The 27617-nt window shown below is 37.5% G+C and overlaps 1 protein-coding gene across 1 annotated transcript in view; it reads left to right on the top strand.

Moving 5' to 3' along the window:
- Window positions 1-27617, top strand: part of BLID (BH3-like motif containing, cell death inducer) — a 99840-nt gene that overhangs the window by 32852 nt on the left and 39371 nt on the right.

Genomic DNA, 27617 nt, shown 5'->3' with positions numbered 1-27617 from the left:
AGAAAGATCTTGAAGGAGGAATCAAGAAAATGGATCCAATCACCTTGAATAATATGCTTCGTTCTCCAAGATCGCAAATTTATTTTGGTTATTTGATGATTGATTAACTCATATAGAAAGATGAGGACAAAAGCCTGTTTCTCAAAGCAGAGCTTTGATCTGGTGTCCTCTTTAGGACAAATTAATCCTATGTTTTAGAAGTGCTGAATTTAATGTAGGGCTTTCTGTTTTCAGTCAAAGATATAACCTGCCATTCTGTTGAACATTTCTCTATTATCGATTGATCTAAGAAATTATCAACCCTTAGCTTCTTATATCGCTGCCTCAAAATATAGATGTAGCCTCGTTCACATTTTCTAATGAGTCTCCTGTTTAAGGTTGTTTCTTATTGCTTGAGGCAAATAAATATCATGGGCACAGAAGGAAGAGAATAAATAACCGTGCTGAATATTATGTATGGTGAAACCCTCCCCCTTTCCTTTATCAAGGTAATATTCCTAGTGTTCATTGTTCATTGGTCCTTTAAGAGAGAGCTTTAGCTTTTACTTGAGGGTCGTAAGCACATTAGAGGAATAATTCCCTTTGGATACTATACAGAAGGAGCCACCTGCAAAATGTTGATGCTGTTATTGAAGTCTCAAGTGGAATCAGCTTTCAAAAAATTAGATATTAGATACATCCGATATAATTTGCAATGTGTAATTATACTAATGTGCATATAGTTGTCTGTTGCTTTACATGTTGCCTACTTGAGTTTTTTTCTTTTCTTGTGCATTTCTCATCATTGAAATGGTTCCTGAGTAGAATCTTTTTAAAATAAGCTTATTTTTAAAAAATTCTTTGTTAATTAATATAGGGATACGAGGACTCTACGATCTGTGTTCTTATGCAAGAATAAATATGTGCGACCTAGATGTTGGAAATTAATTATCTCTGAAAGGGTTATCATTGTGGACACTTGCTTAATTTGTAAAATATTTGCTACTCTTGATTGATTTAGTCTTTTTCTGACTTTAGACAACTTGAAGTAATTGAGAATATTAGTTCCTTTGTTGGAATAACAAAATAGAATGCCAGGGAAATGACCTTAGGCAGAGATAATAATTTTAATTTAACCAAAGTAATCAAAACAATAACAATAATCAGCAATTTCTTTTATTGTTTTTCACTGTTTTGCATGGCACATGTTGAATGCTGAAACTCTGCCTTAGGTTATTTGTGCACTAACATCAACTTCCCTTTTAACGTCTTGACATGATGTCCAAGGTCTACTGATGGCCCCACTGGAGAGCCTCCTTCCAGGGAACTGATCCCTGAAGATCTACCTATTAAGGAATAGCCCAGTCAGAGCAACAGCGAGTTGGCTGGTCAGCCTGGTAGTTGGCTCAGTAGGTGAAGAGGCTCTTGATGCAAATTTGGAGAATCATTACCATCAGGTCACAGAAGGACCCCGAGCAAGGAAATACAAGGGTCTCCATTTATGCTTATGTGTTTGGGAGACAAAAAGGATTCCAAGGGAGGCTTATATTGAGATACAAGATATGACTCATTGCAATTGAGTAGGCATAGAGCCCAAAGAAAGCTGATTTGTAGAACAGTTGACTCATAGTAGACACCTAGAATATGGTCATTCACATATTTATACTATCTGTTTCTCAAAATTTGTTTTAATGATGGAGTCCCTATTAGAAAGAGACATTTTGCGTGATGTATAGCTACCTAATACCAAAGCAATACAAGGTTTACTTTTCACCTGCTCATGTATTCAAGGATTTGCCATCATTAGATATCCAAATGAGCCATAAAAAATTGTGCGAAATGTTATTCCTTAATACATAACATTTTAATTTATTAAAAAATGAGTTTTACAAATGAGTATCAAAAGCTTAGCACCCCATCATCCCTGTCAATGTTCACAAAATAATAAATTCTAAAATCTTTAAGATGTATATTTAATTACTCATCCAAGGTCAGTTATTGCATGCTTAATCAGAAAAATACCTATTAACGTTTAACACTTAGTTACTTTACAGATTAAAAAACATATTATACCTGCCATCTAGGGAGCCAGCATCCTCAGTGTATCAAAAGTGTTTAGGGCAGAAAGCAGCGATGTGTCATAGTGTACCCCTTTTGGTGTGCCTGACTTATTAGACATCTTCATTGTGTAAGCATGATGAAGAGGCTGATGATAAGGTCTTCAGTTAAACATCTACCTGAGAAGTATATTTTATTCATAACAACTTTTATAAAAAAAGAGAAACATCAATAACAACTCTTCTCAAATACCCTTACCTTTAAAATGCATGGGTTGGATTAGTTGGGCTCTAAATTCTTTTACAGCTTTAAGAATTTTTGAAGGTATTCTAAAGTATGGAGGCATAGGAACAACTCCAGAACCGGTGGATCCGGAGCTCATTTGTTCCAACAGTCGTCCTTCAAAGTTATATTTGATTCCACCTCCACGTTCTGTATTTACTAACATATTTTGCGTTGATGCTAAAACAGTAAGGACTGGAGTTCACTTTCAGGAAGGGGCAGTAGCAGAAAAGAAGAACAGCTGAAGAATGAAAAAAGCTACACAGTGGGAGAAGCAAATTCTTGATCTGAGTTCTAAGCCCATTTCTCTCAATTAACATTAACATAGAAGAAACCCCGACAAGCACCTGCCTTTCTATTTTAAGACTATATTCTTTAGGCCTGCCTTCATTTAATTTCTTGCAGTATGGTTCATTTTTTTCCATTGGATTAACTCCTTTGAGTTTCACGTTTTTCCTTCCACTTGATTCATTTGAGTCATCTTAATATTCCTCTCAGAAGCCTACAATAGTTACAGTAACACATCATACTTCCCAAATTAAATCTTAACGTGTTCAAAGCCACCTGGAAATTGCCCTACCCCATTTTCTAAAACCACTCAGAATGTGTAATCTCTTCTTGAATTAAGTGAGCCTGCTTTCTCTGGCTTCTAAGTCATTGAATATGCTCCAGGATATGCTTTTCCTTTCTGCATAATCTGTCCCCCCACCTCTTCTACACTTTGAAAACCTTCTTCTTTATTTCTCTCCTTCCCTCCATCCTTCTCTGTTTTTCTCCTTTCCCCCTTCCTCTCTCTTTTTCTTTCTTTTCTTTCTTTCTCTCTTTCCTTCCTTTCTTTTTCATTCTTCTTTTTCCTTCTTCCTTCCTTCATTCCTTCCTTCCATCTTTCCATCTTTCCCTCTTTCTTTTTTTTTCTTTTTTTCTTTCCATACCATGTTCTGTGCCATGTGCTGGGAATACAAAGACAAATACAAGGAATTGACAACACCTAACAATTCTAGTGACTTCATTCAGCCCTGCATTCCTAAGCAGTTATGTACCCACAGCTATCTTACTTTGTTTTCACTCCTTGGATTTATTTGAATGTGTCCTCAATGTCATGTGTTCGTTTGTTCTTTCCCTATGTGTCCTATTTTAGTAAGTTCCCTGTTGGATAAACCTGAAGCTTTTCTTACACAGCATTTTCTCCCAGAGCCATTAGAGTGGTGTCTCACACACACTCAGGCAATGCCATTGCTGACTGATTCTTTAGCAAGGGGAACAATGTAAAACAACAGCATTTTTCTAGTGATGCAGCATTTCATCTGTAGTGAGACTTAGCATGGTCCCCAAAGTATCATTACATTTATTTATTATTATTAAAGAGTCAATGTGATAACTTTCTGTGACATGTTCTGTTATTTTTTTAGTTGTGTTGATGTTCCTTTCAGCTGGTCCTATAGTACCCCTCCTCAGGAATGTCTCCCCAGTGCAAGGACAAAGACTGAAGAGACTGCTATATTGATGGACTCTCAAGCCAACTATGAAGTTGAAACAAAGAAAGTGATCACCTGAAGACACCTCCTCTGCTAAGAAACACCCCCAAATTGTGCAGCTTCTGCCACTAGAACTCTCAGAACAAGAGACAATCTTTTCAAGAAACAGAAAAACTCAATAATGACATCTAGATTTTCATGAGCCAAGAACTTTCCTTTCCTCATGTGTATTCCTCTGTTTGTACTTAAATTCATGTGACATTCATTTTTTTCCTAGTATGGATATGCTTATTAATGCACTTGTTTCAAAATCCCAAATTGCACAAATGTGTTAATATTTTAAGAAACAAAATGAATCCTACAAGGAGAATGATTTTTAGCCACACATAGGGTTGGATCTTAAGAGTGACCTACAGAATAAAAGTACTTTTAAAATAAAGTAGTCAGAGGCTATTCAAAGGGTAAAATAATCATAGTACCACATTGGTCCACTTGACACTAACCAATCGATCATTTTTTTTAAATCAAGAAAGCTAGATTCTATCAGATAAAATCACTGCTTCTAAAGAGTTTAAATCTAGTTAGAAAAAGTTATAGAAATGTTTTCAAAGATAAGTAACAGATAGAGTCAGTAGAGGATAAGATAAAAAACAAAACCAAGCAAAAGATGAGTTCAGGGGAGTTTGCCATCAAGTTGGCAAAACTGACTTACTTAGGGAAGAAAGTTATAAAAGAGGAAAATATGAGATAAACCTTGAGTGATGTCAAAGATTTAGATAAATGGAAAGGAAGGAGAAAATGGAGTTCTTTAGGTGGTTGTAATTGGAGGAGGAAATGAATACACACATCTTGTTGACTTAAACCCAGACATTCAGCAGCTCTCTATACATATCTGGAAAAGACTTTGCACAGTCACCTCCTGTCTCTCACCCCAGGTATTACTTAGAATTATTATCATATTTCCCTTCCTTTAAAGTAAGTAAGGGTGATTGGTGACAATATGGAGAACTATGATTTTTCCATTAACCTAATAATAATTGGTATTTATTGAGTTCTGTTAAGCATGTTACATATTAACTCACTTAAGCCTTTCAACAGCCTTGCAAAATAGGTATTATTATTCCCATTTTACAGGCAAGAAAACTGAGGTTTAAGTAACTTGCCGAAGTGCCATTTACAGGGCTCACCTTCAGTATTGCAGTTGCAAAGCTCATGATCTATAGTGCCAAGTTGCAATATTGTAGTCAATGTCACAATTATTACCCCTTTTTATATTCCTTGATATTTTTCCATGGCAAACAATTAGCTATTTTATTTAATAATCACCTAAAACTTTTCAGTCTTCTGATTAAAATTACACTGGAGTGATAGAATGTATTTTCATGATAGAAACTGGGAAAAAAATGGGGAATGAAGTTTATCAGCATTTCAGACTTTTTTTTTTTTTGCAAGACTTTGATGAGATTGTTCACTTTTGTCTACGTAAAATCCCAAATCCTTGAGAATAAAAAAGGGGGAGGTTTAAGTCACTTGTTGCAATGCCCTTTTTAATAGAGGCAATAAATCTAAAGGCCATAAATTTAGAGTGACTTACAGAAGATCGAACTTTGGAGTGTGGCAGAGTAAGGGCTGGAAACCAGGCCCTCCAGTTCACTATCAGTAGCTCTTGCACTGGTCTGCCCTTCCTAAATTAAGTATGCACTTCAATTTGATGAGTGGAAACAGTCTATCTGGGCAGTAACCAGGGAGCTTTGTGCCTAGTAGATTGCTTCTGTTCTGCACTTCTTTGGTTTCCCACCTCAATGTAAAAAATAGCTAGCAATGAAGTCCAGAAGTTGTCAATGGTTCATCCCCAGAAGAATGCATAATGTCTAAAGTTGTATGTGTATGATGTCTTCAATGGTATTAAGTTATTTCAAATTCTTAGTTCACCTACATAAATCATTTCTAACAAGCATCTTCTTAACCAACTTTATGCACAGTGTATGTTTGTAAGTGCTTCTGCACAAATGTTTATACATGACTGTTTCCATAGTACTTATGTTTTTAAAAATATTCAGTCATTTCCTATTATAATCCTCATGTATCCATGTAACTGACTCAAAAATACTTCAGCCATAGAAAGCTAAAACTGAGCAAATCTCATTCTTCTTTTCCATCCCCTTTGCATGTGGCTGGCATTTAGTAATGATTAATAATATGGCCAGCTGAATAACAGAGATTCGAGACACAATTCTTTCTCAAAGGAGTCAGCTAAGCTGGGTCTACTTATGGACAAACATCTAAATGTGTGGAAGTATCTGCTATTTGACAATGGTAAATTTCCACTTAGCTAGCTAGCATTGTCAGACTTCAATCTCCTCATGGCTCTGGCCGTCCTGTTTTCAGCATGATAATTGTTGGCCACATCTCACATAGTTCTCATTGAGTGAGTTCATAAATAAACAGGGTTTTTTTTTTAAGAGCAGCCAAGCACAAAGTGTGACTTTGTTGACATTTTATGTGACTTTGTCATATGTTCCTAACCCCCAATAAAAGCAATGCTGCATCAACTGTGAATTTGTGTTGATTTCTTGAAAAAGCATTCTCTTATAATTTATTTGTTTTCACTAGTGTATATCAAAGTTAGTTTCAAGATCCACGAGGAACAAGTCAGCTAATGTGATAGGAAAATTTAAATGTGGAGACAACTTCTAAAGGATCCCATGTTACCTTTAAATAAAAGGTACTGTCATCTACCAAGTCAGAAACCAAGGTCTGGTCCTTGTCTCTTCCATTTCCGCCAGCCATGGTCAATCACTCAGGTAATCTTTTGATTTTTTTTTCTCTTTCCATTGTTCAAATATGTCTACTTCTCTCCATCTATGCTACTGCATTAAAGAACAACACTCATTTCTCACCTGGACTACAGCACCATGCCTCCAGTTTTCCTCTCCACACTGCCAAGGGGCAGCCGGGGAAATCTCTCTAAACCACAAATATGATTGTATTATTCCATGGCTTCAAACTCTTCACTGGCTTCCCATTGCCCTTGAGATATTGTGACACCTAAAGCCCTTCATGCCCTGATCCTGGCTCCAACAGTCCTCTCTGGACTCATCAACTCTTCAGCCCCTCTGTGATTCTAGGCTCGTGCCATCCACCAGCCTTTTCTTAATGTTCCCTCTATCTTCTGGGCTTTCTCACACACTTCAGCTTCTACCTAGTACTTTCTCCACTACACCTTCCAAACTCCATCCCTCATCCTTCACATCCCATCCTAGAAGTCATTTTCTCTGGAAAGTTTTCACCCCAACCTCTACCAGCGCTAAGACTAGCTTCCCCACCTAGGCGCTTTCATGTCATTCTGAGCTTACCTCGTATTAGCATTTATCTTCCAGTGTTGTGCTCATATTTGAATATGAGATTCTAGAGCTGCACCATTCAACAAGGTAGCCACTCATCATATGTGGCTATTTCAATTTCAATTAATTAATATTAAGTAAAAGTAAAAATTTAGTTCCTCAGTTGCATTGCTCACATCGCAAGTTCTCAATAGCCACATGCAACTGGTGGCCACTCTGTTGAACAGCACAGATATAGAACACATCTATCACTGAGAAACTTCCATTGGATAGTGCCACTCCAGAAGATAAATGCTATGTTTTGCTTGTTATTTTATCCTCTAGACTTGCAGCCCTTTCTTAACTGGGGTTTGCTATGTGAACCACAGAGAACAAAGATATGATTTGAATGCTATTTCCTCAATTCTCCCAAGAATGATATATTAAAAATACAATTTTACATGCAAAGGAAGGAAAATAATTCATCACGGGTAAAGATGCTCAGAGCATTAGGGTTCAATTCTAGCATAAAACCCTGGTCAGGAAAGTCTACGATAGCCTACCACAATGCTTGGCATCAAAAGTACTTCGTAAGTGTCCGCTGAATGAATATCACATCTGGACACATAAAGACAATTAGTTTTCTTAATTTTTACCTAGATGTGTAAAGTCATGTAGGAGACATGTCTTTAGCTTCCAAAGGACCCCTTCTCTAGAGAATGTGATAGACAATTTTTTAAAATTTCATCCTAAGGATAGGTGAATTGTATTGCAGCAAAATATTACCTATTATTTCACTTTCTTTTGACGTTATCCAGACCAAAAAAAGAAGAGAATTGAGCTCTTATTAAGTGAATGAGATGAACATAAAAATGATTAAAGTAGATACAGCTATCTACTTTGATATGCCCTATATCTTTTAGTAATTGGCCAAAGTTTCCTAAAAATATTAACTATTTACTGAGCACCTACTACGTGCTGGGCACTTTGTTCAGTTTTGAGGACACAGGAAGGAACAAGATGGACACAATTCTCATACTCATAATAGATAACATTAATATGATTATTTCAGTTCCTTACTGCACTGTATCCAAAGCATGAGTTTTAAACCCTGGCTGTATGTCGTAACCACCTGGGGAGTTTTGAAAATACTGATACCTGGGACAGATTCTGACTTAGTTGGTGTGAGTGTGGCCTGGGAATTTGAATTTTCTAAAGCTCCGCTGGAGATTGGAATGTGCAGGCAAAGTTGAGAACTGTTGACTTATGGGAACATAATCTTAGACTCAGCTCAGAAAATCGAGAGTTTTTGGTATCAATAATTGATAGCATATTAGAAGGAAAACCATCTGTTTAACACAGTTTTGTTTATTCCTCAGAATATAAACTGATACTTAACAGTTACTGAGTTGTCCAGGTCAAACAGCCAGGTCATGATTGAGATAAGACCTGACCCCCAGGTTTCTGATTTTAACACAACACTCTTCCTGCTACACTAACTATCTCAGGGAAATGGAAAATATAATTATCTTCAAATCAAGAGACAACCAATATCCACTGTAGTCATAATTTTTAACAGCAAAATTGAATTTGGACCAATTTGAATCCCATATACTCAAATAATTCTGCTAATCTGCTAATCAAACGTGAAAATGCAACTCCTTTAAAAATATCCACATATATATATATAATATATATATATATATGCCCATAACGAGGGTACAGAGGATGCTCATTTCTCCAGGAATCCTGAGCACATTTTTACAAATTCAAAAATCAATATACATATATTAAACTCCACTAGAAGGATATTTTGCCTTTAAACTTGAATAACTCAATAGCAGAAATGGTAGTGGGAAGACAAAATTAAAAATTGCATTGTGCTCCCACATTATCTGTCCCCACCCAACTTATTATATTACATTCCATTCCATTTCATATTTCACAGTACAGGTAAAATTGACACTCTGTCCCCATGAGAAAAGTTCATATTAAAAAATAACCACTATAAAAAATAGTTACTTCTCACAGTTACCACCATGCATCGCTTTTAGATTCTACTCATAGATCAAGAGAATCCTGGAACTCTGTCGTCAAATCTACTCTTCTTCATCCATGTAAAACCACATAGTGAAAATGTGCCGTTCCATATTTTAAAGGCATCAAAATAAAACTAATGTCCACATACTTCCTTCAAAATGCATTTCAGTGTTTGAGATTCTACACAGTTGGGAAATTCTTATTTCTATTCCAAATCCCTCACGCTGTAGTTTAATCCCATTTTCTCTTGTTCCCTGTGGAGAGAAAGAACAGCCGGCCTCCATTCTTTTAAACTCAATCCCTTCATGTCCTTAAAGACAACTACCTCCCAGCCTTCTCTTCTCTGGAATAAATAAGAACAGTTCCTATCAGGAAAACGTCTCTCTTGGATTGTGCGTATTCACTGCCATATCACAGATATTCATGCTCATCACATAATGCTTATAGCTAAAACAAGCCAAGGCCAAGAGCAAAAACAAGCAAATGTATCATTGTTTTCATGAATGAAGTTACAGAACCAATAATAGACACTGAATAAATAGTTGAAAATGATGATCTTCCAATAATTGTGTGCCAAAATTATCATAATTTCTTTTACAAGTATTGGCAATGTGTTGCTTTTAGAGAGGTGAATTAAAAATTAAATGATTAGGTTTCAATTTCTTTTATGCAAGTTCTCCCCATGCCCTGCAATGGAATATTCCATTCAGCATTCCACAGCAGGAACCACCATTGCTTTGACAAAAATAGATACAGTATTGGAACATTCAGTCAATGGAGTAATCCAATTGTCTGAACATTCTTTTCTGCTTTGTCATTTACATTTTAATAAATCCCAGAATATGTCAAGCTGTATCCAGTCGTACCAAGTGTAGCTAACCACATGCAGTTACCAGATGCAATGAGGGAATCATAACATGCAACTCCTACAATTAATCAACATTTGGTTTGTGTATATTTTTAGGCTCCTACATTTTAAATAGGGATACTTTTAAAAATGAAAAATAGATATTTTGAAAAATCTGTTAGTATATTGTATATTCAGCTTTTACAAAGGAAGTTGTGGGCAAAGGGTGCACTATTTAATTGATCTAGGAATTCTGGCATCTGCTAACCTCAAGGACAACACTATATATAGATAACAACAATGTGGAATGTCAAATTATTATTTTATGCGTATTTCTCTGCCAGTTTACTCTCTCTTCATTTAGGAGACTCAGATAAATGTATATATAATATACATGATATATCATGTATATTATATATATATATATATATTTTTTTTTTTTTAGACTGAGTCTTGCTCTGTCGCCCAGGCTGGAGTGCAGTGGCATGATCTTGGCTGACTGCAACCTTCGCCTCCTGGGTTCAAGCGATTCTTCTGCCTCAGCCTCCCAAGTAGCTGGGACTACAGGTGTGAGCCACTGTACCCAGCCTCAATTTTTGTATTTTTAGCACAGATAGGGTTTCACCATATTGACCAGGCTGGTCTCGAACTCCTGACCTCATGATCCACCCGCCTCAGGCTCCCAAAGTGCCAGGATTACAGACATGAGTCACCGTGCCCAGCCAATAATCATATTTTAAAGACATTTGACATTTGACATTCCATGATGTCAAGACTTCAGGCAAACCAGTCCTAAAAGATGTGTGTGTGTGTGTGTGTGTGTGTGTGTTTATTAACTTATATACATAACTTAGTCCATGCATATATCAGCCACCAAGTTTTTCAACACTTTGAGAAGTTGGTTATCCCGGCTTAAAAGATCCTAGTGAATTTTTACTAGGATGATGAAAATAATGATGAAATGAGCCTCAGCGTGTTGGGTTGGGGATCCCTAAGTGGCAGGTACATGCTTAGAAAGGAGGGCTGTCCAAAGATGAAACTATTAAAACTAGTCTCTCCTAGTAAAAATCACATGGGACATTACACTTGGCTCTGGTTATACCCTTTGTACATAACTATCTAAGTCACTTAATTTCCCACATTAGATAAGTCCCATTTTAGGTTTTTTCCTCTCAACTTTCTGATTATTACCCTTTGGGATAATGACTGCCGAAAGTCCCAGGTTATTTACTGACATCAGGTAAATCCAATTAGGGTTAAACTTGTGATATACTCAAGGACTAAAAGGAACCACAAAAAAATTTTTTTGTTTCTTTTCTTGCTGGTGCTTAGAGCAGTGTAAATGCTTGCCACAGGGATTGTGAGCAGTGCACCATGATTATTACAGTACCCAGCATTAGGTATTGTGTTGAGGAGCCTATATCATTGCTTACCAATAGTGGGAGGGAGAAAATTAAAAGTGCAGTAGCATTGTAATACACAAGTATTACAGAGTTTTTTCTTACTCTGCTCATAGTGTGATAACTGGTAGGTTCAGTGGAAAAGTAGGAACGAGCCAATGGTAGAATAATCACACTATCTAGAAAAGGACCTCTGCAACTTATCTTGAAGGCCTCTAGAAAAGGACCTCTGCAACTTCCCCACGCACTTGGAGTAACAGCAACACTTGCTCTCATAAACTACTATCGTGATTGTAGACTATGACTTATTCAACGAACTTGAATTAATAAACTAAGCAATCAACATTAGGGAGAGTTTGGGGAGGAATGTTAGACAGTGAAGGTCAAGAGACACATGTTCAAAGTTTCATTTTCGTGAATCAAAGGGGCTATGTTATAGATCTAACTCTATCGATAATTATTTTCTTTACAATTTCCATAGTAGAGTTAGCTCTTCAGTAAGAAGAGAAACAAGGTAGTTGACTTGTTCTTACTTTACAAAGATGTTGAATGTAAATATGGTATAGTGTTTTGAGAAGGTCTTTAGATTACACACCACTGGCTTTTAAATACCCAGGTTAACAGAGAGGAGCAGGGAATTTGACTGAAGTGAGCATCTAAGGCATATTCTGAAGACCATATGAATACTCTTTCTTTCTTTCTTTCTTTCTTTCTTTCTTTCTTTCTTTCTTTCTTTCTTTCTTCTTTCTTTCTTTCTTTCTTTTTCTTTTTAATTGAGACAGAGTCTCGCTTTGTCACCAGGCTGGAGTGCAGTGGCACAAACTCGGCTCACGCAACCTCTGACTCCCTGGTTCAAGCGATTCTTTTGCCTCAGCCTCCCGAGTAGCTGGGATTACAGGCACACACCACCATGCCCAGCTAATTTTCGTTTGTTTGTTTGTTTGTTTGTTTTTCAGTAGAGATGGGGTTTCACCATGTCGCCCAGGCTGGTCTCAAACTCCTGACCTCAGGTAATCCACCTGCCTCGGCCTCCCAATGTGCTGGGATTACAGGCGTGAGCCACCGTGCCTGCCGAATACTTTTTCTTAATATTGAATCACAAAGGCATCGTCTTTTATTGTTTCTTATTTTAGCCTTAGGAGATATAGTGTAAGTCTATCAAGTCTAGTCTCTCTTCTATTTGTCAGTCCTACAGATATTTCAAAGAAGAAATCATGTTCCGTCCAGAGTCATTTTTCTCTGGGCTGCGCACCCTTAGCACTTTCAGTCATTCCTCCCATGGCATTATTTCACATGCCTTCATCATTCTTGTGAGTCTCCACATTCCAGTTGGTTTGGTTGCCTTGTTAAATGTGCTACTCTGGATTGAATGCTTTTTTCTAGATGTGGACTGACAAATGGGAAGAAATGCATGATGATCACCTTTACAAAATTTTTCCCTAAGTACTGGATTTCCAGGAATAAAATTCCTATTAATCTTTTTAGCAACCATCTCTCAGTATTGATTCATCTTATCTTACCATCTATTAAAACACTTAAGTCTTTTCTATACATGCTGCTGTCAAACTCTATTTCCCTCATCCTAAAATTCAACTCATCATTCCATCTCCCAATATTTTTTTTTATCCTAAGACATCTGCTAAATTAAGATTGTTTTTCAGAGTCATCTTATTCAAATGTTTGACTCAAACTTACCCAAAAGAGATCATAAGAAGCTTAGTCAAGTCACATACTGAAGTTAGGATTCCAAATGTCATTCCCCAAAGCTATCAGTCTAATAACCAACAAAGAAAGAAGTGAAGTTAGTTTTGCATGGTTAGTTTTATTTGTTTGTTTTCATTGGCCTCATATTTACATGTTTTGTTTTGTTTTGTTTTTTCTTAACAACTACTGATGCTAGGAAGAAGCTATCTAGATAAATGATGGATAGCCAGAGAAAGTTGATCTGGGATCAACATTTTGCTTCAGGTAATCCAAAAAGGCAACATTTTGTATGTGAATAATTGAGATTACTATAGTGCATACATTGATGTTTTAAATAACTGGATTTTTCTCTTTCTTGCTATCTTATTGGGTTGATAATTATCCTTACTTGAAAGAGGAGATTTAGGGTAAGTAGAGTAGGAAATCTTTTGTCTATACTATTTATGGATATTAACATGTCTATATATCCTCAAAACTTACCTATCCCACAAAATAAAGTAAAAGTAAATGTGATTCAAAAATATATGTTTTTGGCTTCTCACTATAGTAACAATCCTCTATATAAGGTGGGTATGATCTGGCACCTGTTCAAGGGGCTTATCTACCAAAGTGCCTAAAGAAATTAATAGTAAGGAATTTCAACTCAATTAGAATTCTTTAAATGAATTGAAATTCATGAAAAAGCAGTTTCACAATCTGGCTCCCGAAGACAGAATTCCTAGCAAGGCTCCAATGTACTATGCTGTTGCATGGTGATGTGTATTGGGTCATTGAAAGCACCGTTTTCATTCCTGCCCTCACTCCTGTGCTGAGAGTTGGTGATTCTTTCTCTGTATTCTATTTGCTTTTGCCCTTCCTTCTTTCCTTTTTCTCTATCTTTCCTTTTCTCATTGGTATTTCATGTTTTTTTTTCACTGATTTTCTGAAAAGTCATGGTTCTTTCCACTAATTATGATTTTTTTTTTTTTTTGAGATGGAGTCTCGCCCTTCACCCAGGCTGGAGTGCAATGGCGCAATCTCAGCGCAATGCAACCTCTGCCTCCCGGGTTCAAGCGATTCTCCTGCCTCAGCCTCCTGAGTAGCTGTGATTACAGGCATGCACCACCATGCCCAGCTAATTTTTTGTATCTTTAGTAGAGTTGGGGTTTCACCATGTTGCCTAGGCTGGTCTTGAACCCCTGACCTCATGATCTGCCTGCCTCAGCCTCCCAAAGTGCTGGGATTACAGGCATAAGCCACCACGCCCAGCCAATTATGGATTATTTAAGAGCCATTACTGCTTGAATTTGGTGTACATATTTGGCTTTGCTTCTGATGCTACTATTGTTCCCTTAAAACTTCATTTGAGTAAACCAATGTTAAAATTACTTCTAAAACTTCATGTAGGAAGTCATATGGATTCTGTACTCTCCTTGAAGAAAAGGAAGAAAGAAAGAAAGAAAGAAAAGGGCCCTTTCTAGATGGTTTCTATGCTTTTTCTCCGAGTTACTTGTATACTGTCCACTTTTGCTATCTGGTTTCTTTCACAGGGGAAAAGATTAAATACTTAAAAGCTGTCCCAACCCTTCTTTTCTGTTTCAATGAGTATCACTATTCACTTTCCCTATTCTCTGCAAGACCACTGCTCCTGTTCACCAAGTGGTTCTTCAACTAGGCTGAGCATCAAAATCACCCTGGAGAGCTGGTAAACCACAGGTTGTTAGAGCCCCTCTAGACTTCCTGATCCAGCAGGTGTGGGATAGAGGCCTGGGATTTACATTTTCTGTAAGTTTCCAGGGGTTGCTGCTGTTGTAGGTCCTGGGACCACACTTTGAGAATCATTGCTCTAATTCCAAACCATGATTTCATCCTTTCTCAAACATTTCTTCCACAGGATAAATAATCCCAGTTCTCTTAATGTTTTTAAAAAATACCATCTATTTCTAGAACTCTTACCATCAGCAAAGCTTTGAACTGTTTCTGAATCTATCCTTAGCTGGATGGCTAGAACTAGATACAGGGCTGTAGGTAATTCTGGTGTAATAAAAATACAAACTCCTTATATTTTAATGATTTCTCCCAAAGGGTTAGAGCAACACATTTTAATCTATTATTTAGTTTGTCTGCCTAGTATTCATATGATATTATCTCATTTTGGTAAAGGAAATATTTGGGGTAGAATATTGAGCAGGTACCATGAAGACCTGCAGGACAACACTTGAGCCCAGTTTTCCTGACTCCTCGTTCACAAGTCTTTTTTGTGAAGACTTGAATTTTTGGAGGATTTTTGTAAATTTTAAAATCCAAAGTCCAGTTCAGTTCATTGAATCAAGGTGAACAGCTTCAGCCTACTAATACACTGTTTAAAAGGGAGAAATTTGCTTGATTTTGAGTCCAAATTGTTATTGGCTGTGCTTGATTTAAAGAATTCTCTTCAAACAATATGAAAAACTCGAAGTCTTTTATCTAGACTTTTATTTATTTGTTTTTATTTTATATTATTTTATTTTATTTTTGAGACGGAGTCTCGTTCTGTCACCCAGCTTGGAATGCAATGGCATGATCTCGGCTAACTGCAACCTCCGCCACCCGGGTTCAAGCCATTCTCCTGTCTCAGCCCCCCGAATAGCTGGGATTACAGGCATGAGCCACCACACCTTGCTGATTTTTGTATTTTTAGTAGAGATGAGGTTTCACCATGTTGGCCAGGCTGGTCTTGAATTCCTAACCTCAACTGATCCACCTGCCTCAGCCTCCCAAAGTGCTGGGATTACAGGCGTGAGCCACTGCACCTCACCCCTAGACCTTTATTTTTATGACCACAGGTAATGTCTTCATACTGTGTGGCTTTTAGTTTACTAAGCATATTAATGTGGGTGCAGTGTGTCCCAAAATTTTACCTCCTGTAGTAAAATAGCCTTCTGTCTCTACAAGTTGATTAAGACATTTTTTCATTGTTTCCAATCTTGCTATTCACAAGATCATTAGGAATTTCTACATTCATCATTTGCTTGATTTTATGTACATATTTCCACTTGCAAAAATGGAAATAGAGATTAGAGGGAAAGCAGTTTCTCCACCTACCAATTTTATTATTTACTTGATCTCAAAGTCCTTTAGCTCCTTAAGCCCCACGGTCGCCTCTCTGCTTTTCTTACATCCTGTCTTATCTCCCCATCATGAAAAAAAAATGAAGAGCCTGACAGCTTATAAGGCCATAAAGCTGGATTAGATAGGTTTTTAAGGGTCCTATTGTTTGCCCCTAAACCATTATTGCAAAAGTGAAAGGCTCCAACTGTTCCACTGACGTTCAAATTGCCGTCAGCAAGGTATTAGAAGGAATCTCATTTATTACCACCAAGGAAATAAATAACACCAATGGACTGAGTGTCTTTCATCCAAATTAGACTAACCAAATCAATTCAAATCATTAGAATACATTATATCCAATTAAATATAAATCTGCCTTGTAAATAGCCACTTACCTGCTTGCCCAGAGCAATGTAATGCTTTATGCTAAACTAACAGTTTAAGAAATTATAGAATTGACTGGCAAAATATCTTAATGAGTTGTTACATATTTTTATAGTTAATTCATTCAATAAACATTAATTTAGGACATACTATGTCCTGGGAATACAAAGATGAATAATACATAATCCTTGTCATCAAAGAACTCACCTCATTAGGGGAAACAGACATGTAAAGAAATGCTGACCCTTAGTAACATTTAGTCTCTGGAAAATTAACGGTGTGAATTTCTGCCTGATTCAAGCATGGGGGGACAGCAGGAAGATGAAGAGACTAGAGAAAATATCTATAAGAAAGTAAAAGATGAAAACTTGAGACAGACTGCATAAAGGATTATGTCCAGTGCCTTCCAGTGGACATGGAAATACAGGTTTAAGTTAAGTTGAACATAATGAAGAAGGTGGGCCTGTGTAGGAGTGGTAAACATTGTATTCCAAAGTCAAATAGAAATGACTTTCTGATTATCAAGAAGGTTGAAGTACCTGTGATCCCATTCCATCTGTTCTCACGGATAATTATACCAAATACGCTAAAAACATATTTGCAGGGGAATCACTAGCAATGGGGGAAACATTCACATTCTTTGACTTATGCTTCTATCCCCTAGATAGTCCATTTACTTAAGTAATAATATGCTCTTTCCTTTATATATCAAGCTTTAACTCACCCACATTTAGGTGAAAACATATGTTAAAGACACACAGGGAGCCACCCACACTTTCCTTAAATAATGGCCCTGTTCTCTTTAAACAATGGCATTTGGTAGGTGGCCAGCTGGACTTAGGCTGGACTATCTGAGATCATGGTACATAGTGAGGACAGACAAGTGTTTGTGCAGTAGAAACTAACTGATCTATACAAGGATTGAATTTACATCTTGAACACCAAGTCCAAACCAGCTGATTATAGAATCATACTAGGTAAGAAGATTATCTTTTTCATTTTAGGTTTTCAGTATCTTCTTTGAAAAGGCACATTCCCCACTGAATCTCTTAATTGAGATTAAGTGCTGAGTTTGAGAACCCCCACCGTGGTGGGTCACCGGGGCCTTTTTTAGACCTTTCAGAGAAAAGAGGTTCTACAGTGAAGTATCAAGTTCATTGAATGTACAACCAGGTTGACTCCAGAAATGAAATAACCTTAAAAGCAATGCTGAGAAAAATGTTATAAGTAGCTTTTGAACCCTAAAAGAAAGTCATATAAAAAACAAGTTAACTTCTTCCTGAGTCATTCATTTTTACCTTTTTAGAAAACTATTTATTTCCATTTTCAGCCCTACTCACCATCCTGCATTGTCCAAGATGTTTTGCAATAATTATAGTCTTATTATTAGCTAATAACCATGAATTCATCTTTTTACCCGATTCTTCAGTTTATACGTTCTGCTCTAGAGAATGTTTAAAATCTTGCTATCAGGTTCTGCATACTGGCATTTCTTGTGTGTGTGCGACCAGCTTTCAATCAGAGCATTGCTGAGTTCTCATTGGCCAATTTTCTTACGGTCTGAATGCCAGTCAGTAATGCCCATTCACAAAAGCATGGGTTGAGGCAATCATGCTTGCAGTGAGGAAGTCTCTCTCATGCTTTTTATTTTGTATGTAGCTGATAATCACTTTTTCTTGCATCTGGCTAAATGTCTGACCATGTGAAGTCCCATGAATACTAAAGAGCAAGTGCCCCAAATATGTGCACATTTTTATTGTATAATTGATGCAAGTGACTGCTCTGTGAATAAAATGTTTGCACATACAGTGACTTTGTGTTGGGCCAGGAGCTATTTACTGGGAGCCAGCAGAGGCTCTTTATACAACTGAGGCCCTGGTTGAGCCTCCCTTGTGAAGTTGGACAGAATTTTCTCCAGCATTCTCCCATGTGGTAGTGCTCTGCCTAACCCGTAGCTCTGTCCTGTGTCTCCTGCCTTTAGGGTCTTGAGCTCAGCTCTCTGTACCTGTTAGAGAGTACCTGATAGAGTAACGTTTCTCTAACATATTATTTAATAAGCTGGGGTCCTCCCATGGGTATTAGGGCTTTAATAAAGGAACCTAGAAGATTGACAAGACTTCACTGCTCAAGGAAGGATTCTCCAATGATTGATTTTTTTTTCTTTGACCCCATGGCAGACTTGCAGGGGTGAAGGGAGGAACCCAAGCTAAATCACTCTTATTATATTTTTCAACACAATTTGTCTGGGAAGACTGTTAAGCAGACAAAGCTTATCTTTTGTTCCCGCAGCTCTACTTCCTACTTTGCTCCAATAACCTGGACACTCTATGCCCTTCTGTTTCTGTCACTTGCTTTCAAATCCAAACCCACTGAAGTTCAATTACAGATGTGCCCTGAGACAGGTTCTTGCTCCTGTGTCTCCATCATTATTGTGCCAGCAGAGCGAGAGACATTCATTCCATCCACGCAGGAGGACCAGAAAACATGCTACTTTTGAGGAATGTACATGAGCAAAAGGATACCAATCGGTATCCTAAAAGGTTCACGTGACAATAGAATCATTAATACAGTGTCTCAGAGTTCCAGATGCACCTTCTCCCTTTGCTTTTTAAATACTTAAGATTTTAATCACTGGAATGGAACTTAGAGGTCATCTATACAACTCCACTTGCCGCCTTCTTCTCCAGTGCAACCTTCAGCCGTCCCATTTGTTTTCCTAAGTTTAACTACACCTATGTTTACAAATAGATATCCAGCCCCAGCAAAAGCTGCAGAGAGGCTAGCCCCAACCCCTGGCACTTAATCCCATCTAATGAAAGACCAACTTAGGATTTCCTTAACCAGCTTAGAATTTCCTTTTAGCCAAAATTCTTTCCTTAAATTCTAAATGCAGAAAGTTTAACTGCAAACAAAGATATACTTCTCGGTTAAAGGTTTATGGGTTTTATTTGAGCTACTCAGGACTGATATTAGTGGTATACTCACCATTTCCTCCGTTTTGCCTTGTGTTTAATTTCTTTACTTCTTCAGATTTATTATTTATTCTTTGAGCTATTTCCTCCCCTCCCCCTGGCTTTATCTCTGTCCTGCTTCATCATGTTCTTCTCCGGGCCATCCTTCTTATTGGCTGCTTACTTTATTTTCCACACACACTGAAAATTATTCCACACACACAGATGCTAAACCACTTCCCACCTTCACAATCCCAGAAACATCTGATTGCAGGGTAAAATGCCTTTAATGGCCATTCTATTCAGTCCCCTGCAGTCAAGTCACTGCTCTGCCTATAAGCAACTGCTATCATCATTCCAAATCTGAACAGAAATACCGACTCCTCAAGAAAGCCTTCTTTGACCTCCTCCCAATTAGATCCTGTCCCTTTGTTTGTGTTCTCATAACTTGCTGTAATGTTTTTCTTTATATCATTCATGGTTTGTAATTATGTATTTCGACAATGATTTGATAAATGCATGCTCCTCCCATAGGACTTTCCTCCAGAGAAGGGAGATGTGTATGGTTTACTCACCACTGCCTCCCTACCTCATAGTTCAAGTGTGGCTCATAATAGGAAAAAATAATAATTCACTCATATTATTACTACTAATACATCTATGATCAGCCTTGTTTTTATTATAAAACCAAACCTGGTGATAGGTCAGGGAGTTACAGATTTGCTTTTTCCTTTACTCACTAATTCATTCATATATTCATTCATATATATTCATATATTCATATATATTATCAAACAAATAACAAAAGATATATATATTTCATGATTGCTGTTTAAACCCCTTTTCAAGCAAACAAGGGCGAAACAGCTAAAAGCTCTACCAATAGAAGAAACTTGTAATTGTTTAGGGGATAACAGGCAGATACAGAAACATACATGATTCTAATACAAAATAGAAACTGTTCAGTGCTCAAGAGAGCACTTTGAGCTTGGAGGACTGGAGAAAGATTTACAGAGGAAGCAGCCTTTAGCTGAGACTTGGTGGTTATGGGAAACTTGGACAGATGGAGACGGGAAGAAACAGTGTTCTAGATGGAAGCAAGAGTGAGATCAAAAGCTTGTACCTCTATCTGTAGAAAGTCATGTGCATGTATAGTAAATAGTCAATATCTTAGTAATCTCAAAAGGGAGATGGTGCAGAAACTGAAGACTGAAAGCAGGTCCTGGAAGAAATTGAATGTTGGTCATAGGAGCTTAGATTTTTATTCTTAGGCCAGGGTGGAGTCATTGGAGGCCTTTGAGAATGGTGACCTTATCTGAATTGTGAATTTGGAAAAGTAATTTAGCACCACTGTGTCTCAGGTTTAAGTTGGCTGTTGTGCTAATGTTGGAGACTCCTGTCTCTGATGTTTGATTCCCTATTCCTTAGTGTCCAAGGGCAGGGACTTTAACCTCTGCTGCTCTGGCCTGAAATCATCTACTAAGTGTCCCTGATATTCACTGCCTGCAGTTTAAAACTCTGCTTATCATTTGCATGTTCTCAACTGACACACTTGATCTTGGTCTCCTTAAATAAATAGACAACTCATAGCACATCTTTCAAGCCAGGTCTTCTTCCTTCTATTTTCAGATGAGGAAACTGAGGCTTGTAAATGGCAGAATTGATTTTCAAACCCAAGTCTTCTGATCCCAGGTCTACAGCTCTTTTCTGTCATAAGTCGACAATCTCTGTTAGCTCTAATAAAGGTTAAAAAATGAATGAATACAAATCAACCCACAATAATTAAAATTTATTGAATCCTTTCTATGTGCAGACCCTGTTCTGAGTGTTTTTATGTGTATCGAATCACTTAATGACCACAAACATTTTGTGAGGTAGGTACTATTGTTATCCCCCTTTTACAGGTGAGGAAATCGTGATATGAGAATTTAAATAATGTACCGGTCATACTATTAAGTAGAAGAGCCTGGACAGATACCCTGGCATCTGATTTTTGAATCTGTGCTTTACTGCTGTGCAACTGCCTCCTAAGTTTAGGGATATACATATGTGAATGCACCTATTCATTTTCCCATATGCAGTGGGTGCTTAATAAATATTGCCTGAATGTTAGTTTTATCTTTGATTTCAACTGACGTTGCATGCATCCCACTTGTCTTGTGCCTCAGAACAATTTTGCTATCTGTGATTTGTTCTCCAGATGCTCCAACACAGGTGGTCATCCCTAGATTAATGGCTGTACTGCTGTGCGTTTATTTCTGGTCCTTCACCCTCTGCAACCCCAGGGGTCTACATTCACTTTCCATCCTGGTCTTTCCAGTCAAATTCAAACCTTCCCTGTTCTAGTTAATTACAGATGATATTTGCTCTTCTGTGCTTGCAAAAGACATGGTGACATGTCACATACACATTTTTAGGGTCACATACACACTTTTGGGGAATGAATCTTTTATAAACCTATTACCCCTCTACCAGCATTGTATGGGTTTCCAAAGACTACCAGGAAAGATCTTTTGGAATGGCAAGCAACTCACTAAAAATTCATCAAAGCAGTTTAAATTTTTTAAAGAAAAACTAATCGCTGTTTTATATCTACTATGTTATGCTAGGCACTAAGCATTTTCAAATATCATGTTTCTTATTTAGAAATCACAACAATTATGTGAAGAATTATCACTTTATTTTACGGAGAAGAAATCAGGCTCAGAGAAATAAAGGTGCTCATGGTCAGGACTAAGGAGTTGCAGAGCAACAGTACAAATATAGGTGTGTCTGACTTCAAAGTTCGGTCATTTGATTGACAAATATTCATTAAGTGCCTACCATAAGCCAAGTTTACCTGTTAGGTCCTGGGGATGCGTCAAGAAGCAAGATAGGCATGGCTCCCTCTGTAAAGAGCGCACAATCCAGCAAGAACAGATAACTGCATAAATGATGATGTCAAGTGTGATAAATGCTGGGACAGAAGAAATGCAACTAATATGTCCCTTCTTTGTATTCCAAAGATAGTAAACAGTGTAAGCTTTAATTTTATTTTTTAGAAATGTACATCACATTTAATAAAGTAATTATTCCCTTCTCTCCAATCTTCAATCTTCACATTCTCACTCTACTAGGGGAGTTTATTTGAACAACTGAGGATCTTAACACTATGCAATGCACCATGATATCTACTGTTGGAAAATTAAAAATTATAGGTGCGATGTTAGGCCATTAGAAGCTTAGACAGGACTGCCAGTGGTAATTTGCAAGATGTGCTAGAAAAGTTTAGGAAATCCTGTAAGAGGGTCCATTTTGGTAACTAAGCTCCTTTTGCATGAATGGTCAGGAAAACCTTGCTAGCGTGAGATAGTGCTTTGGCAATGGCAGTGGCAGGCTGTGGGCTGTGAGAGGAGCTTGTGCCCCGGTCTTGTTTACAATTTGTCTGAGGCTCCTTGAGCTCAGCCTAGCCAGATGGACTCTTCCTCTCAAATATCAGACCTGATCTCTTCAAATAAAACAGTACAAAGCACATTAAAAGCTTTGATCCAACTGTTCACTTTGCATTTGTGTGTGTTGGGGAAATGGGGACAAAGGAAGGATTTATGAGGCCTTGCTGTGGGTGGCCAGCGCAGACACTGGGTACGTTAGAGGGAGGACGGAAGTGCTTGCTCTGTGGCTAGGCTCGCTGGACCCATGGCCCTAGCCTGCTCGGACGCCCCCGTGTGCTCACCACCTTCCCGGAACTTGCTCTGTGGGCCTCTTTCACATTTCAGTCTCCTGGTCATAAAGGGAAAGTTCCTGCAATAGGAGCCCTGACTTGGCTGGTCAATCTTTTTCTCTGCCTCAGGGCGGGTTGGAGTCGGACACCTTTCTTTAGGATTTTTCTGGAAAAGAGGTTTGTCAACATCTCTTGGTGACACTGTCTTCCATTTTCATGACCACATTGTACCCTTGAATCATTTCACATAGAGTAACTTATTTGATTTACATCGTTCCAAAACAGGTGGTTATGTATACATTCTCTCTCTCTCTCTCTCTCACACACACACACACACACACACACACACAGTACAGACATTTCTATTACACATATTAGAAAACTGGGTGTTTTGATTACAGGAAGGAGGAATCTTTAAGTGACTCCTATTATATACCAGACACTTTCAACAGATGATCTCATGAATCCTCTCATTCCCATGAAGTAGATAAGATTTGCCCATTTTAAGGATGAAAACTACTGACTCTCAGAGAGTTTAAGAACTCTCTGGTTCATTTGTAACAGATACCTATTATCATATTACCTATTATGAAAACTATGATTACCAAAAGGATGGAGCTAAGATTCAAACTCAAGTATGTTGATTCCGAGGCCTGTTTGGTTTGCTCTTTGACCTGCAGTTGCAAAGCTGCACCCCTCACAGGACTTTTGTCCTCTAACTTCTAGCTCAGTGTTCTTTGCCTCTACCAAACCTGCGGTGTAAAGGGACAGCGGCTCTCAGAAAATACTCTTTTATGTCTGTTTTCTTTTATTTGTGTTCAGTAGAGACCGAGAAGATCTCACAGGAAAGCTTCAATACAAGTTTTGAGATCAGTAAATGAAAGGAAATTATATGGACAGAATATGCAATATATTGAATGAGGATCCAGGAACCTTCTTATGCTTAGGAATGGGGATATAGCAGAAAATTGCAGCCTTCCTTTTGCTGAATAGAAAAGCAACTCTGATTGCTTAGTAAATACTTTGAGTGAAGTCTATAGAATCCATGAGTGCTAATATAATATTGCCCTCTTATTTCTCAGCTTCAAGTCACCTTGCCTCCCTCACCCCACCCCACCAACCCTGCATCCAGATAAAACTGTTGCACGTTAAGCATTTGGTCTCTGGATAGTTCTGGGATGGGCGCTAGAGAGAAAAGGAATTTAGAAATTCCAATACAAACACAATACATAAAGCTTAATAAATTTCAGTGATTAATGAATTTAAATGCCCCTTTAAAAATCAATTCTTCCTAGATTTCAAAAACAAATGAAGCATTTGGAAAAATAAAGATAAAACATGATTGTTTCATGTTTCTCAAATAGTATTTAAAAATAGCTAGTCAGTGTGTGTGTGTGTGTGTGTGTGTGTGAGAGAGAGAGAGAGGGAATGACTAGGTACTGTAATTTTAATTGCTTGTAATCTAACTTGCCTTTTTGTTCCTTTTTTCTTCCTTTCTTTCTTTTCTTTTTTTGTATCAGTTAATCTGTTGGTTACATTTTCAGCTTTTCTTTGCTTCTGGTTTCATTTTCAGATGAAAAAATGCTAGGCACACAGTGCTGCTGTCTGGTTGCCATGGCGACCACAGCCTATTATCCTGCCTTGTCATTCATCAAGAAAGAATTACACTTGACAGAGGCAGAGGAAAATGCCTGCAGTCTGCAGCATAGGAGGAAAAAAAGCGTTTCTTGTCTTCTATGTATGTAAAAGGTCTTTAATGCCCATTTAGTTACATGTTTTATTTAGCATTATTTATTACTTGTAAGGACAATAACTGATACCTGTAAAAATACGTCCCCTCCCTCCTAAAGTATTTAACTTGCAATTTGTCCATTTGCCTTGCTTCCCCGTTTCAGACATATACCTAGTGTCATGCTCCCACCCACCACCACAAACACAGCTTCCACTGCCGCAATAGAAACAGCCAAATGATTACATTCTCCACGGAGAATGACCACTGCAAAGGTAGCTAAGAGAGCCAGTTTTTCTTCCAAAAATTTTTTTTCTAATCAATAGTTCTGTTGACCTGCTATTCTTAAAACTAATGAGTGCCATACATAATCAATGAATAATTGAATACATTAATAAGTTTTGATTATTTCTCCAAGTGTGCAGTGCCCATGAAGTATAGCATCAAGAAACTAATGCAAAACTGCAGAGATCTTTCCGTGAGATAATTGAATATAAAATCATGATTGCTTTTTACAAATTTGGATTCATCCCAAATCCATTGTTCTTCAAAGGCAGGAAAAGGTAATTACTTGTTATTCGACTATTCCTCATCACGGCTATTTGGATTAACCCGAATTATTTCCAAAAATAAATGGTGTGATAACTTTTGTATGTTTAAATATCTAGGCTTTTTTTTTTTTAAGTCTGATATTTTCCCACCTCATTATTCAACTCTTACAATGGCTGTATCCAGTGGGCAATTTTAAACAACTTTTCTCTGTGGATTTCTTTGCTTTGCTCCCCTTGAATTGTTTGATTTCCTTGTTAAGATGGAGAATGTGGTCATAAAAGAGGCAGTATTTTAAGTTGAGATGATCCTCTGCGAGTGTTTTTTAAAATATTTCTGTTTGATCTTTTGTCTCGGTGATCAGAGAAAAGGTGGACGGTAACAACACTTCGCCTTGAGCTGTTAGAATACCAGCATTTAGCATAACTGATATTTGTTGCAATTAAGCCATGCTACGTTGAGTGCAAATGGGCAACTACAATGAGGACCACTGGACTTCTGAAGTTCAAGTTCTATTCTGTCTGAAGACAATTTCCCTGCCAGAGGTCAAACTTTAGCACACACATGCCAACACAGAAGTCATAGTCCTGCATTGTAAGTGAAACAGAGTTGGACAATTATCTGGTCAGTTTTGGTTTTGAAATGGTTCAGATTCTAACCTTCCCACTACTTCCTTAATTATCTCAACAATTCTGGCAAGAGGAGGTTTGGGGGTGGAAAAAGATAATTCTAAAAGAATTAAATAATTATAGCTGTCAGGAAATCTGTCCTGGATTTTATATATTCCTGCATAATAATTCAAAATCTCTGGATTTTTGCCGTATCTAAGATAAGTTCTTTTAATGCATACCTCACAGCATCTTTTATACGTCCTTGCAATGTAAACATGTAGAAACCATGGAATGTTTTTCTTTAATCTTGACATTTGGGAGAGCAAAGGAAACAAAAAGGAGAAAAGACGTGTTGAGTTTAGAATTGTGGCTATTTCTTATTGGTTCTAAACTTTTACTTTAATATTGCAGCAACACCACTGTTCATTTCCTGTTAAACTCCAAGCCTACCTTTTGATTTTCAAATGTCCCTTAGGCTAATGTTTTCACTGAGGAACGAAATGAACAGGCAGAAACAATTAAGCGAGCAGATACAGTGAAAACGAACACCACACCGCACTTTCACAGAAATGGAAGTGTATGAAGGAATTCTGCTTGGAATTTGATCCCACAGCAGCAAAGCTTTTGCTTCTTGTCATTTTTCTTCTGCCTACCCCCAGTGCACACCACTTCCCCTGTATGGGGAAAAAAAGATTTAGGCACACAAAGGAACTCCTAAATACTCACAGGCGTGGGAAATATTTTCTCTGCTTGTTACTAGTACAGGATAATCTCCAAGGAAGAAAATCCAGCTAGATATTCTACACTGCAAATGTCTCCCAAAGCCTGTTAAATGTTCACATATGTCTGTATGAAATTTGTAATATGGATTGTTTATATAGTCCTGATTAAGAGCATGAACATCATTAAAAAGGGTAAAGTCAGTTTGAGGACAGAAAATTATAATGTCAGCTAAAACGGTTACCTACCAAAAAGTATGGACTTTTTTTTTTTTTAACTTAATCATCTGTGGCTCTTTAAAGAAAAAGATACATAAACAGCCAAAAGTGAGTTGTTAAAGAGCCTTCTAAACTCTATCAGGAATTAACAAAGAAGTAATTAACTCTACCCCAAACAAATCAGCCATCACATGTTTATAGCATTTTTGTCCCTCTGTGAAAGCTATATCTTCTTTTTTAGTCCCACACTAAGAGATTTTACATTGCAAGACCTTGGCATTCCTATTTTTGGACTGACTGTGTTAAAACAGGGTGCTATAATACACAAAGGAGACTGCTTACAACATAGCAAGGTAAAGGGGCTTAAGGAAGAGGCATCATTACATCCATTCTGGGAGAATCTATATAATTATCAGATACAATGCTTGTATGATTGATTCAAGTTGAGCTCTGTCTGAATTCAAACTTTATTTCTAAAGACAGTATGCATTTGGAAATTGCCTTGTGAAACCGTCAGAATACAGAAAACACAAAGTTTAAACGTTTTGGATGCCTTCTGTAAGGTAAAGCAGTACCTC

This window comes from Pan paniscus, chromosome 9 (assembly GCF_029289425.2).
Source record: "Pan paniscus chromosome 9, NHGRI_mPanPan1-v2.0_pri, whole genome shotgun sequence".
Classification (NCBI taxonomy): Eukaryota; Metazoa; Chordata; class Mammalia; order Primates; family Hominidae; genus Pan; species Pan paniscus.
Note: the sequence above shows the minus strand (reverse complement) of the source record. Positions and strands in the feature narration are given on the sequence as shown.